This window comes from Mobula birostris, chromosome 9 (assembly GCF_030028105.1).
Source record: "Mobula birostris isolate sMobBir1 chromosome 9, sMobBir1.hap1, whole genome shotgun sequence".
Taxonomy (NCBI): Eukaryota; Metazoa; Chordata; class Chondrichthyes; order Myliobatiformes; family Myliobatidae; genus Mobula; species Mobula birostris.
In genome coordinates, this window is record NC_092378.1 from 103,398,426 (window position 1) to 103,412,197 (window position 13,772).

Sequence of the window (13,772 nt, forward strand, 5' to 3'; positions counted from 1 at the left end):
AAGTGATGAGATGGTGTTCCTCCAGGTTGTCTGGGATCAGAGCGGAAGTAAGATTTTAAAATAGTCATGGGCATGAAACTCTGACCTTTTTTAGTGGTTTCCACCCTAAGATAGAAACTTCCTTTATCCTCTCCACTCTTTCCCTTCAAACATGGCTTGTTTCACTCTCCACAGAGAGTCTGAGCTGTTGGGTGTTTCCAGTAGATTTCTAATCTTACATCGTTTCATTTTATTTTACATCTTCGGGTATTTATTTCTAACTTTGCAATCCCTTTGAGAAACGTGGTGGGAGGGGGACGGTCGGGAAAACTAAAGGGAACAGAGAACACAGGCAACACCCTGTAGTTCATTACGTCGCGACTTACCCGAGACCGAACCGCATGCGCGCATTCCGGGAACGTCATGGGTTCCGTGACGTCAGGACGCACGCGAGTGGTTTGCGTCATCAGGAATTGCGTGCTTTAGGGAAGGGGGTAGAGTGCAAAATGGCGCTTGTGGTGCCGGGAGGTAAGAAGCGACGGCTCGGCAGGCACGGTCGTAACTGTGCCGAACCAAATTATTATATTTATCTGTGCGCATTTTGAATGTTTATTATTATATCGGTCAACAAAAAACGTTGTGGGATTGTCTCAGTTGGAGTTGCCAATTCCGGTTGGACAGGTTCCTGTGGCAATCATTACGGTCCCTGTTTCTTGTTGGTCAACTTGATGTCTATCTTCACAAGATTCCGCCCCCTGATTTTCATATTAGTCGTTTTCACTGAGTTTTGCCTCCCCGAGCCACATTCAATTGATGACCCTGATAGATTTGCAGGTGAAGTGTTGCCTCACCTGGAGGGACTGTTTGGGGCCCTGAATGGAGGTGAGAGAGAAGGTGAATGGACGGGTGCAGCATTTCTTCCACTTGCAGGGATAAGTGGGTAGATACACTAGATGACACTCATCTACTCTATCTGGTGCTCCTGGTGTGGTGTCTGCTACATTGGTGAAACCACTTTGTCTAGCAACTCCGAGCAGGATTTCTCAGTGGCCAACCATTTTAATTGTATTCCTATTTTGACATGTTGGTCCATGGCTTCCTGTACTGCCACAACCTGTCTCAGGTTGGATAAGCAATAGCCCAGATTTCACCTTGGTAGCCTCCAACCTGATGACATGAACATTGATTTCTGTAACACACACAAAATGCTGGTGAACGCAGCAGGCCAGGCAGCATCTCTAGGAAGACGTACAGTCGACTTTTCGGGCCAAGACCCTTCGTCAGGACTAACTGAAAGAAGAGAAATAAAGAGATTTGAAAGTGGGGGGGAGGGGGAGATCTGAAATGATAGGAGAAGACAGGAGGGGGAGGGATGGATCATATCAGAATGGGAATGGTATGTCCATCTGTGGCCTCCTCTACTGTAAAGATGAAGCCACACTCAGGTTGGAGGAACAACACCTTGTATTCTGTCTGGGTAGCTTCCAACCTGATGGCATGAACATTGACTTCTCTAACTTCCATTAATGCCCCTCCTCCCCTTCTTACCCCATCCCTTATTTATTTATTTCCCCCCTTCTCTCTTTTTTCTCCCTCTGTCTCCCTCACTATATCTTCTTCTGATGCTCCCCTCCCCCTTTCTTTCTCTCTAGGCCTCCCATCCCATGATCCTCTTCCTTCTCCAGCCTGGTATCCCTTTTGCCAATCGACTTTCCAGCTCTTAGCTCCATCCCTCCCCCTCCTGTCTTCTATCATTTTGGATCTCCCCCTCCCACTTTCAAATCTCTTACTATCTCTTCTTTCAGGTTAGTCCTGACGAAGGGTCTCGGCCGGAAACATCGACTGTACCTCTTTCTATAGATGCTGACTGGCCTGCTGTGTTCCACCAGCATTTTGTGTGAGTTGCTTCAGTTTCCAGCATCTGCAGATTTCCTCGTGTTTGCATATTGATTTCTGTATGCAATTTTGTATGTGTTGCTCTGGATTTTCAGCATCTGTAGGATCTCATCTGCCGAATTGAAATGGGTGGTCACTGGGAAATCCTGCCTTTTGTACCGATGTAGAGGAGGCTGCACCGGGTACAATAGATGACCCCCAACAGACTCAAAGGTGAAGTGTCACCTTGCCTGGAAGGTCTGTTCAGGGTCCTGAATAGTGGTAGGGGAGGAGGTGTAGGGGGAGGTCTGGCCCAAAACGTTGACTGGTTATTGCTCTGCGTAGATGCTGAGTTCTGCCATTTTTTTGTGTGTGTTGCTCTGAAATAAGATGAGACTTCCATACAGTAGATAGTAAATCTTTGGAATTATTTATTCTGGAGGGTTGTGGAGGTTGTTATTGATGGACCAATTTGTGATATTGGAGGGCTTGAGGAAAATGCCAATCAAAAGATTGTAGAAGGTCAACTGCAATCTTTTTGAATGGCAGGGTTGACTTTTAGATCCAAATGGCCCATCAGCGTAAGAACTCGGAGCAGGATTAGACCATGTCACTTTGGTCCTCACTTTGATTACAATTAATCTACCACAAATCCACGTAATAATATGATCCTTAACTTGCTCAGACTCTAAAATAGATTTTTCTCAAGGCTGAAATTGATACTGACTGCTCTTACAAAACCCTCTGAGACATTCAAAACCTTCTAATGCAAAGAAATCCCTGCGGATCTCAGTCCTAACTGTCTGAGTCCCTCATCTGTAACCAGGTCTGTTTAATTGACACCCTTGCACTACTCTAAACATACATTCCCTCCCACCATTGGCTGCGGTGTGTGCAGTTATATTACTCTTATCAGCACTCCCAGGCCCATCACCTCTATTACAAAGCAGAACAAGAGCAGCAGTTCAACCACCAGTAGTTTCCACACCGCACTGCCCTGATTTGGAAGTATATTAGTGGTCCTTTTATTGTTGCTGGGTCTAATCCTATAACTCCCTACTTATCAGCACTGTAGGAGTACTTGAAGAACAAGTAGTTAAAAAGGGTAGCTAATCACTACCTTAAGGGTAGTTATTGGAGGGCTATAAAACTGGCCTTTGCAACAAATACCTCCAGGTTCTAGATTTTTATTGTTTCTCATCCTCCATTTTTCAGAATCTTGACCATTTCACTGAAGTTATTTTCCCTAATCTACAAAGGATATAGACCTACCCTGACTGAACTATCTATTGTCAGAGAACAGTCTGCTCATACTAGGAGTCAGATCTAATGATCCTTCACCTTACTGCCTCCCGGGCAAGAACAGAATACTGAAGCAAAATACTGTCGATGCTGGAAATTTGAAATCAAAACAGAAGTTGTTGAAAAATCTCAGCAATATCTATGGAGAAAGATACACAGGTTCCAAATTAATGAGTTCTCATGGATAACTGTAATTGATCTGAAATGCTAACTTTTCTCTGTATACTTCCCTGGCTTGTGAGTACCCAGAATCAAAATCAGGTTTATTATCGCCGGTATATGAAAAAAACATGAATTTCAGTATCTATATATTAGTTAAATGCAGTAGTGCAAAAATAGAAGTAAAAAATAGTGAGGTAGTGTTCATGCATTCAATGTCCATTCAGAAATTGGATGGCTGTGCTGGGGGTGGGGGGGAGAGAAGCTGTTCCTGAATCGTTGAATGTGTGACATCGGACTCCTGTGCCGGGGGGGGTGAAGAAGCTGTTCCTGAATCGTTGAATGTGTGACATTGGACTCCTGTACCGGAGGTGGGGGGAGGGGGGGGGTGTGAAGAAGCTGTTCCTGAATCGTTGAATGTGTGCCATCGGACTCCTGTGCCTCCTTCCTGCTGGTAGCAATGACAGCAAGGGTGATGGGGTTCCTTAATGATGGATGTCACCTTTTGAGGCATCACTCCTTGAAAATGTCCTGGATACAGTGGAGGGTCGTGCCCATGATGGACCTAACCAAGTTCACAACTTTCTACAGTTTATTCTGATTGTGTATGGTGCCTCCACTCCATCCCACCCCCATATCAGATGGTAATGCAGCCAGTTAGAATGCTTTCCACAGTACATTTTTTTAAATTTATGATTGTCTTTGGTGACATACCAAAACTCCCAAACTCCTAATGAAATATAACCAATGTTGTGCCTTCTTTGTAGCTGTATCGATGTGTTAGGTCGAGGATAGATCCTAAGAAATATTGATCCAGGAAGCTGAAATTACTTGCCCTTTCCAATTCTGATCCCTCTCTGAGAACTGGTTTTCCTTGTCTTACCATTTCTGAAGTCCACAATCAGTTCTTTGGATTTGGAACTTGTCGTAATTTTATATATTATTTGGGGTTGCGACCAAATCCATAAGCAGAATTCCAGCTATGTCTCACCAAAATCTTCTTGCAAGACTTCCTTATTTGTACTTCAGCCCTCCCTTTTTCTTTTTCTTGAACAAAGCCATCATTAATAGTATCTCACACTTAAAAAAAAAATTGGAATGCCAATTCTTCCTGTGAAGTGAATAGCCTCACGTTTTCCCACATCATCATTTATCTGCTGCCTTGACCACTCACTAAATCTGGCTAAATCCATTTTCAGCTTCTTTCTGTCTACTCAGCTTTCTGTCACTAAGCTTTGGATATAGTCCAATTTGTCCCTTCATCCAAGTAATTAATGCAGATTGCAATAAAAGTTGAAAGTAGTGGAAATGCCCCGGCAGCTATCTGTGAAAGACAGAGTTAGCATTTCAGATCAACTACTTTTCTTCAGAGCAAGGAAAAGTTAGTAAAAAAGCTTGTTTTAAGTTGCAGAAAGGTAAGGAGAACAAAGGGAAGATTCATGATAGGGTGGCCGTGCTCGTTTCTCGCTGCTGCCAACAGGTAGAAGTTACAGGTGCCTCAGGACTTGCACCAGCTGGTTCAAGAACAGTTACTACCCCTCAACCATCAGACTCTTGAACAAAAGGGGATAACTACACTCATCTATTGATCGCACAACCAATGATCTCACTTTAAGGACCATTTATCTTGTTAACTCATGTTCTCGTTATTTATTGCTCTTTATTTATGTTTTCATTTGCACAGTTCATGTTCTTCTATGCTCTTGATCTTTCATTGATCCTGTTGAGGCTACTGATCCATAGATTTGCTGAATATGTCCAGAGGAAAAAGAATCTCAGGGTTGTACGTGGTCACATATACGTACTCTAATGATAAAATTTACTTTGAACTTTTTGAACTTTGAAATACAGAGAAAAACTAAATGGCGGTAATGCCAACTGAGAGACCAGCTGATCTGTCTGAAGGAGATGGAATCATGCTGGAACCACAGTGCTGCAAATTGGAAATAAAAGAGAATGCTGAAAATACCCAGCACGCCAGGCAGCACCAGCAGTGGTAGAAAATCTGAGTTGGAGAGCTGGCTAATTGGACGGGAGACATAGTTTTTCTGATTGGAAGTCTTTGACCAGTGGTGAACCACGGGATTCTGTGCTGGGACCTTTGCTGTTGTGATTATATGGATATGAATGTAGAAAGAATGATTAGTAAACTGGTGGATGACATGAAAATCAGGGGTGATATGGATAACAAAGAAGGTTGTCTAAGGTTACAATTCAGTTGAAAAGTTGGGCAGAGTGTTGGAAGATGGAATTTAATCTTGTCAAGTGTGATGTGATGTATTTTGGGAAGTCAAATAAGGATAGGACATATACGGTAATTGGTAGAGGAATAATGATGAACAAAAAGAGATATAGGCATCCAAGTCCATGAATCTCTGAAAGTGACAAAACAAATCTCCAGGGTGGTTAAGAAGGTGCATGGCGTGCTTAGTTAGGGCGTAGAATATAAGATGTGACCATTATATTGCAACTTTTAAAACACTAGTTAGACTGTAATGTCTACTCTCCACATAGGCAAGGATGTAATTGCACTGGAGAGAGTACAGAGGAAGCTCACCAGGATGCAGCACAGATACCGCATATATTAGAAATCTAGATCAACACATGCAAAATACTGAAGGAACTCAGCAAGGGAAAACTCAGATGGGAGGGGAAAAACAGAGTGGAGTGCTTATCAGAAGCTCGTCAGATCAATGTTCATGCCATCGGGTTGGAGATTGCCAAGACAGAATAGGAGGTGTTGCTCCTGCAGTCTGCATCTGTTTTCAGTGTGGCAGTGGAGGAGCCTGAGGACAGAGCTGGGAAGTGGAATTAAAACTGGGATGTCCTGACTGTTGCCCAAACTGGAGGACTTTAGTCATGGGAAAAGATTGAATAGGCTGGGCTTGTTTTCTTTGAAATGAAGGATGCTGAAGTGACTTGGTGGAAGTATGTAAGGTAATGAGATGCATAGACAGGATAGATAATCAAATTCATTTTTCCATAGTCGTGCATCAAAAATAAAGGGGCAGAGATTTAAATGAGTGAAGGTGTTTTAAAGGGGATCTGACGGTTACGTTTTTTTCACACTGAGGGTGATTGATATTTGGAACGTGCTGACAAAATAGAATCAGTTACAATTAAAGAGACATTTAGACAGACTCTTAAACAGGTAAGGCATAGAAGGATAGAGGCCTAATGCTGGCAAATAGGATTAGTATCGATGGATGTAGTGGGCTGAAGGGCATTTTCCTGTGTTGTTACACTCTATGACGAGTAGAGCATAGAACACTACAGCACTTCACTGGCCCCTCTACCCACAATCTTTAACCTACTCTCGGATGAATCTAACCCTTCCCTCCTGCATAGCCCTCCATTTTTCTATCATCCATGTGTGTATCTAAGAGTTTCTTAAATACCCCTAATGTGTCTGCCTCTCCCACCACCACTGGAAGGGTGTTCCATGCACTCACTACTCTCTGTGTAAAAACTCGACTCTTAACATCCCGCCTATGCTTACCAACAATCACCTCAAAATTATGCCCCCTTGGTATTAGCCATTTCTACCCTGGGAAAAAATTTCTGGCTATCTACTTGATCTATGCACCCTATCATCTTGTACAACTCTATAAAGTCATCTCTCATCCTTTTTCACTCCAAAGAAAAAAGCCTTAACTTGCTGAACCTACCTTCATAAGACATGCTTTCTAATCTAGGCTACATCCTGATAAATCTCCTCTGCACCATCTATAAACTTGTTGGTGACACAAATATTGTTGGCAGAATTTCAGATAGTAACAAGAAGGTGTATAGGAGTGAGATATATCAGCTAGTTGAGTGGTGTCACAGCACCAACGTTGCAATCAATGTCAGTAAGATCAAAGACCTGAATGTGAACTTCAGAAAGGCTAAACCAATGGAACACACACCAGTCCTCGTAGAGGAATCAAAAGTGGACTAAGTGAACAGTTTCAAATTCCTGGGAGTCAACATCTCTACAGATCTATCCTGGGCCCAACATATCGATGTAGTTACAAAGAAGGCACAACAGCAACTATATTTCATTTGGAGTTTGAGGAAATTTGGTGTCACCAAAGACACTCGTAAATTTCTACAGATGTACTGTGGAGAGTATTCTAACTAGTTATGTCACCGTCTAGTATTGGATGGGGGGGCTACTGCACAGGATCGAAAGCAGCTGCAGAAAGTTGTGAACTCAGTCAGCTCCATCATGGGAACTAGCTTCTGTAGTGTCTAGGATATCTTCAAGTAACAATGCCTCAAAAAGGCAGCATCCATCATTAAGGACCCCCATCACCCAGGATATGCCCTCTTCTTGTGGTTACCATCAGGAAGAAGGGACAGGAACCTGAAGGCACACACTCAACAATTCAGGAACATCTTCTTCCCCTCTGCCATCAGATTTCTGAATGGACATTGAACCCATGAACACTACCTCACTACTTTTTTTGCATTACTTATTTAATTTAAGTAATTAAAGCAAATTCTGATTCTGATTCTAAAGCTTCTACATCTTTCAGATAATGAGGTGACCAAAACTGAGCATTATATTCCAAGTGTGGTCAAGCCAGTGCTTTATAGAGCTACAAAATTACCTTACAGCTCTTGAACTCAATCCCCCGACTAATGAAGCACATCATCCCATATGCTCTTTTAATCATCCTATCAACTCGTGCAGCAACTTTGAGGGATCATTGGATGTGGCCCCCAACATCTTCTGTTCCTCCAAACTGCCAACAATCATGCCATTAGCCTTGTATTTAAATTTGACTTTCTACAGTAAATCACTTTACATTTCTCTGGGTTGAACTCCATTTACTCTTAGCATAGCTCTGTATCCTATCAGTGTCCTGTTGTAACCTACCAGTCTTCTACACTATCTATAACTCCACCAAACTAATGTCATCTGCAAATTTACTAATCTACCCTTCCATTTCCTCATCCAAGTTATTTATAAAAATCACGAAGAGCAGTGCCCCAGAACAAGTCCCTGTGGAACATTGCTGTTCACCAACTCCAAGCAGAATATGCTCCATCTACAACCACCCTCTGCTTTTTATGGGCAAGCCAGTTTTGAATCCGTGCAGCCAATTTTCCCTGGATCCCATTCTCCTGACTTTCTGAATGAGCCTACCATGGGTAACCTTATCAAATGCCTTACTAAAATCTATATATACTACATCTACATCTCTACCATCATCAGTGTACTTTGTCACATTCTCAGTTAATTCAATCAGGCTTGTAGGGCATGACCTTCGCATTACAAAGCCATATTAACTATCCTTAATCAGACTATATTTTCCAAATGATGTCTCTTAAGAATCTTCCCCATCAGTGAAGGAAGAATCACTGGTCTATAATTCCAGGGTTACTCCCTTTCTCGAGCAAAGGAATAACATTTTCTACCCTCCAATCATCTGGTACTATTCCTGAAGACGCAAAGGTCATTACCAAAGGCACAGCAATCTATCCCCTTGCTTTCTGTAGTTAACTTGGGGTATATCCCATATGGTCCTGAGGACATATCTATACTAATGTTCTTCAATTCCAGCACTTCCTCTTTCTTAGTGTCGATATGCTTTAGCATATCAGCCAATTTTATACTGTCCTCATAAACGTCAAGAACACTTTCACTGGTGAATACTGAAGCAAGGTATTCATTAAGAACCTCTTCCACCTTCTCTGACTCCAGGCAGATGCATCCTCTTCTATCGATGATCAGTCCTACCTTCACTTTAGTCATCCTCCTGTTTGTCACATACGTGTAGAATGCCTTGGGGTTTTCCTTAATCCTACTAAAAATGCTGTAGATAACTGGCCAGTTCCATTACAAACAGGAAAAACTAGTTTTCTGAAATTGTTTATGGCCCCTTGAGTCTCAAGGTCTACAACTGCCTAGATGGAAGCTGTGATGCTATTCCTTGAGCTTACTTTGAAATTTGTTGAATCATTTTCTAGACCAGGAGTTCCCAACCTGTGGTCCATGACTCCTTAATGGCATAAAGAAGGTTGGGAACCCCTGGTGTAGACCAAGGACCAGAGGTCAGAGTGGCAGTGGGATGGAGGATAAAAGTGACAGGCAAATGCAAGGTCAGGATCACTCTTAAAAGTCCAAGTACATTGCTGCTTCATCAGCAAGGAGTATTTTGGTTGCTAAACAGTGGCTGGGGCAAGTTTTGCATGTCTTGTAGTTATATGAGGAAAAAGTCTTGAGTGATTGATCAAACTAGTAGAGGGAATAGGTGTTTAATATGCTGAAAGGGAGGGAAATGGTGGTGTCTTTCTAACAGTGGTTCAAGGTGGAGAAGTTATGCCACATGATCTATGCCATGTGAAAGCTAGTGAGGGCAGATGGATTGAGAACAGAAGGCAGGAGATGAAATATAAGCAATTAAGAACCTTGTTAAATGTTATTGACTAGAAGTAATGGCTAAGGAAGAAAAGAAGATATCTCTGAAATGCTGCTGTTCAGGGTTTTGTCATGAAAATGGCTATGACTGAGGTAGAGAAACTGGGAGTATTAAATGGAATCCTTTGAAGAATCAGGACAGGAAGAGGTGCAGTCTCCTCCCATATGTCACCTGTGGGAATACGTTGGATACGTTGTTCTATCCTTATTTTGAAGAGAAGTTGAAAGGTGAAGGAAGAGCCAGGTACGTGATCACGTGAAAGCAACAACAGGATGGAAATTACCAACAAAGGCAATTACGCTTTTGAGATCCCTTTAAGGACAGGAAGCAGCGTCAATAAATCATTAATGTCTTTATAAAGAGGTGAAGAAAAGGGCCCTCGTAGGGCTGAAAAATTAATGGCTCCATGTATCCTACGAAGATGGCTAAACTTAGACACTTGTCTGTTTAAGTGACTGGAGAAGTTATTCAATGTAAGAAAAGTTCTGTCAGGCAAATAATGATGATAGGGATGGGTGGGAACTGGTTGCACTTCTTTTGGACTATCCTGGTGTGGGTTGGAGATATTGAGAGGTTGGATGTCCATGGTGAAGATGACCCTGTTGGGATATGAAAACCATCAAAGTAACTCAAAGGGCTTGCATATAGATTGGGCAAGGCAGGAAGGGAGAGAGTAGAGTCAAGGTGGGTTTAAGTAAACTCAATGAGACAAGAGCAAGCTGAAATGATGAGTCTACCAGGGCTGTCCTAATTGTGGAACTTGGGGAGGAGATGGGAACTGGTAACTGATGCACTATCAATAACTCCAAAAGACTGGAAGTAGAGTAAATACTGAAAGGCTTTTATTAGCAGTAAAATGTGACCTCCACCATGCTGAGTACCTGCCCCTGGACTGAGAGGAGGAGCAATGGCGCAATTGCCTTTATTCAGGGGACTGTGGGAGGAGCCACAGGGACAGTCAGCAGAGGGGTGTGTCCAGACAGGTAACCCAGTTACAACATATATATGGTTTACCACAGTAACATTACTTCTTGTTGTGTGGGATGAGTTATATGTACTGTACTGTGCACCTTGGTCCGGAGGAACGTTGTTTCTTTTGGCAGTATACATGTGTACATTGAATAACAATAAACTGAACTTGAACTTCAAAGTGTAGGGTTAGGGAGCCATGAGACTGAAGGCTGAGGAAGTAAGATCTCTTGAGGAAAAATATGACTTTTTGAGGTCAATGACCTGATGTTGAACAGTGGGGTCATGTCCAATGGAAATGTGAAACAATGTCTGAGAGCTAACAATCGACTGCCAAAAGGCAAACATCAGTTCATCAAACAGTGCCATCTCCCTAGTGAGTGGGTTTGATGACAATATTGGGGTTGGACAGTATTGAGTGGAGCTCAGAAACGGCTGAGGCAGAGTTAATGGATAATGGAAAATTAAGACATAAACAGTAAATAAATAGAATCATAGAAACGTAGAAAACCTACAGCACAATACAGGCCCTTTGGCCCACAAAGCTGTGCCGAACATGTCCTTACCTTAGAAATTACCTAGGGTTTCCCATAGCCCTCTATTTTTCTGAGCTCCCTGTACCTGTCCAGGAGTCTCTTAAAAGATCCTTTCGTATCCACCTCCACCACCATCTCAGGCAGCCCATTCCATGCACTCACCACTCTCTGCGTAAAAAAACTTAACCCTGATATCTCCTCTGTACCTACTTCCAAGCACCTTAAAACTGTGTCCTCTCATGCTAGCCAACTTTGATGAGCACCTTCAGTGTGGCTGCTGTAACATTTTAATTCTACTTCCCAGTCGCACACCAACATGTCTGTCCAAGACCTCCTCTGCTATCAAGTTGAGGATAGATGCAGATTAGAGCAACAGCACTACGTATTTCTCCTTGGTAGACTCCAATCGGATAGCATCGAAAATGATTACTTCTGGTAACCATTCCCCTTTCCCCCTTAGTTCTTGCCTCCCCCAATCTCTCTGATCCTAATCACTCTATCCCCCTCCCCAGCCTCTCTATCTGCTCATCACCCACACATTCTTCCTGCTGGTACTCCTCCCCCCTTCCTTTTATTCTATGGTTTACTGTTCAGTTCCTTAAGGTTATCATAGCTGGGGGGTGGAAATGGGGATAAGCCCCCACTACCTAGTAAATGCTCCCAATGTATGTGCCTCAAATAGCCTCTGACAGTCAAGTCCAGGTCCTTGCCTTCTGGTGTGGTTTAGCTACTAAGCCTGGTGGACCGTGTCTACTGACAGGAGAAGGGGCAAAGCCAGGTTACTGGTTACTTAAAATCAATCGCTCCAGGCAGATGAGGCTCAACAGCCTGGCTCGCAGCTCATCTCGGAGAAGGAATGGAATCTATAAATCTAGAAATGGATCCAGCCAGAAAGAGGAGTTGCGGTGGAATTCTGAAGGACAACAAGTCTGCAGTCTGGGGTGAAGACTCTGAGCCGAAGAATGGCATGCAGGCAGAAGTGGGGAAAGAGCAAACATGTATCAGACTTGTGAATTCAAAACCTAAGGGATATAGGAGGAAGGTTCTGTTCTTCAGGTAGAGAAGAAAGCAACAATTCAAGAGGTAGATAGGTGGTTCTTTGGTTTCAGGCCCCCATTATCCACATTGTTTTACGATTTTGTGGTAATAACAGATCAAGCTACAAGAAAAAAAGGTTTCTAAATATTCCAGTTAATCAAGAAAGATGGTCTTAAGGTCTTTTTTCTGTGCTGTACTGTTCTATATAGTGACCACATTTTAGAAAGGACATGATGAATAGAAGGAATAAAGACATGGACTATTTTATAAACAAGGAGAAAATTCAAAAATCAGAGGTGCAAAGGGATTTGGGAGTCTTTATGCAGTATTCCCAAAAGATTAACTTGCCTATTAAGTCAGTGGTAAGGAAGGCAAATGTAGTGCTAGCATTCATTTTGAAGGGACTAGAATACAAAAGCAAGTTAATCATGCTGAGGCTTTATAAGGCCTTGGTCAAGCCACACTTGGAGTATTGTGAGCAGTTTTGGGCCCCTTATCCAAGAAAAGCTATGCTAGCATTGGAGAAAGTCGAGAGGAGATTCATGAGAATAATTCCAGGAATGAAAATGTATGAGGAGTGTTTCACGACTCTAGGTCTGTAATCGTTGGAGTTTGTAAGAATGAGGGAGGAGCTCATTGAAACCTATTGAATATTGAAGGGTCTATATAGAGTGGATGTGAAGAACATGTTTCCTATAGTGGGTGAATCTAGGACCAGCAGGCATAGCCTCGGAATAGAGCGATTCCATTTAGAACTGAGATGAAGAGGAGTTTCTTTAGTCAGTGGGTAGTGAATCTGTGGAATTCATTGCCATAGCCAACTGTGGAGGCCAAATCATTGTGTATATTTAAAGTGGAGGTGGATAGATCTTAATTAGTCAGGGTTCCAAAGGTTATGGGAAGAAGGCAGGAGAATGGGGTTAAGAGGCATAATAAATCAGCTAAGATGGAATGGCAAAGCAGAATTGATGGGCCGAGTGGCCTAAGTCTCTTTCTATGTCTTATGGTCTTGTGATTGCCCGTATGCAGGGGAGATTTACCAGGATGTTTTTTGTGGTGAAGTGTCCCAGTTAAAAGGAGAAAATGCATAGGATGGTTTGTTTTCCTTGGAGTGCAGAAGAGTGAGAACACTTGGGGCATAGTTAGGGTAGATAAAAGTAATTTTTTTGCTGCAGCCAAGGTATCTATAACTAGAGGGGACAGATTTAAGGTAAGGAGAAAGAGATGTAGAGAGAATATGATGATGACTCTTCCCCCCTGAGGATTGTTGGAGTTGGAATGCATTGCCTGTGTAGGTGATAATAGCACAGTAACAGGCATTTACATCACTGAAGTGTAGAAACTACAGACCAGGTGCTGGGATCAGTATTGATGTGTACTTGATGGTCGTCATGGATGGAATGGGCTGAAGCAAGCAAGGGAGTCATGGTATTGAATAAGAATAATTTTTACATTGCTGGGGAGAGAGGATATCGTGGAACAATAAGGGGCAGCATCTGTCCAT

General features: G+C 42.6%; 1 protein-coding gene across 10 annotated transcripts in view; it reads left to right on the top strand.

The window, feature by feature from the left end:
• The first annotated feature begins 434 nt into the window (after positions 1 to 434).
• Positions 435 to 13,772, top strand: part of kdm8 (lysine (K)-specific demethylase 8) — a 119,147-nt gene continuing 105,809 nt past the window's right edge. For 7 of the 10 annotated variants that reach the window (XM_072268493.1, XM_072268494.1, XM_072268495.1 and 4 more), the window contains exon 1: positions 435 to 507. The gene's annotated coding sequence lies outside the window, so the exon portion shown is untranslated. Of the gene's footprint in view, positions 508 to 1,784; positions 1,877 to 3,069; positions 3,316 to 3,372; positions 3,394 to 13,772 lie in introns of those variants that run through there. The other 3 variants (XM_072268489.1, XM_072268488.1, XM_072268490.1) reach the window with 3 other exon arrangements.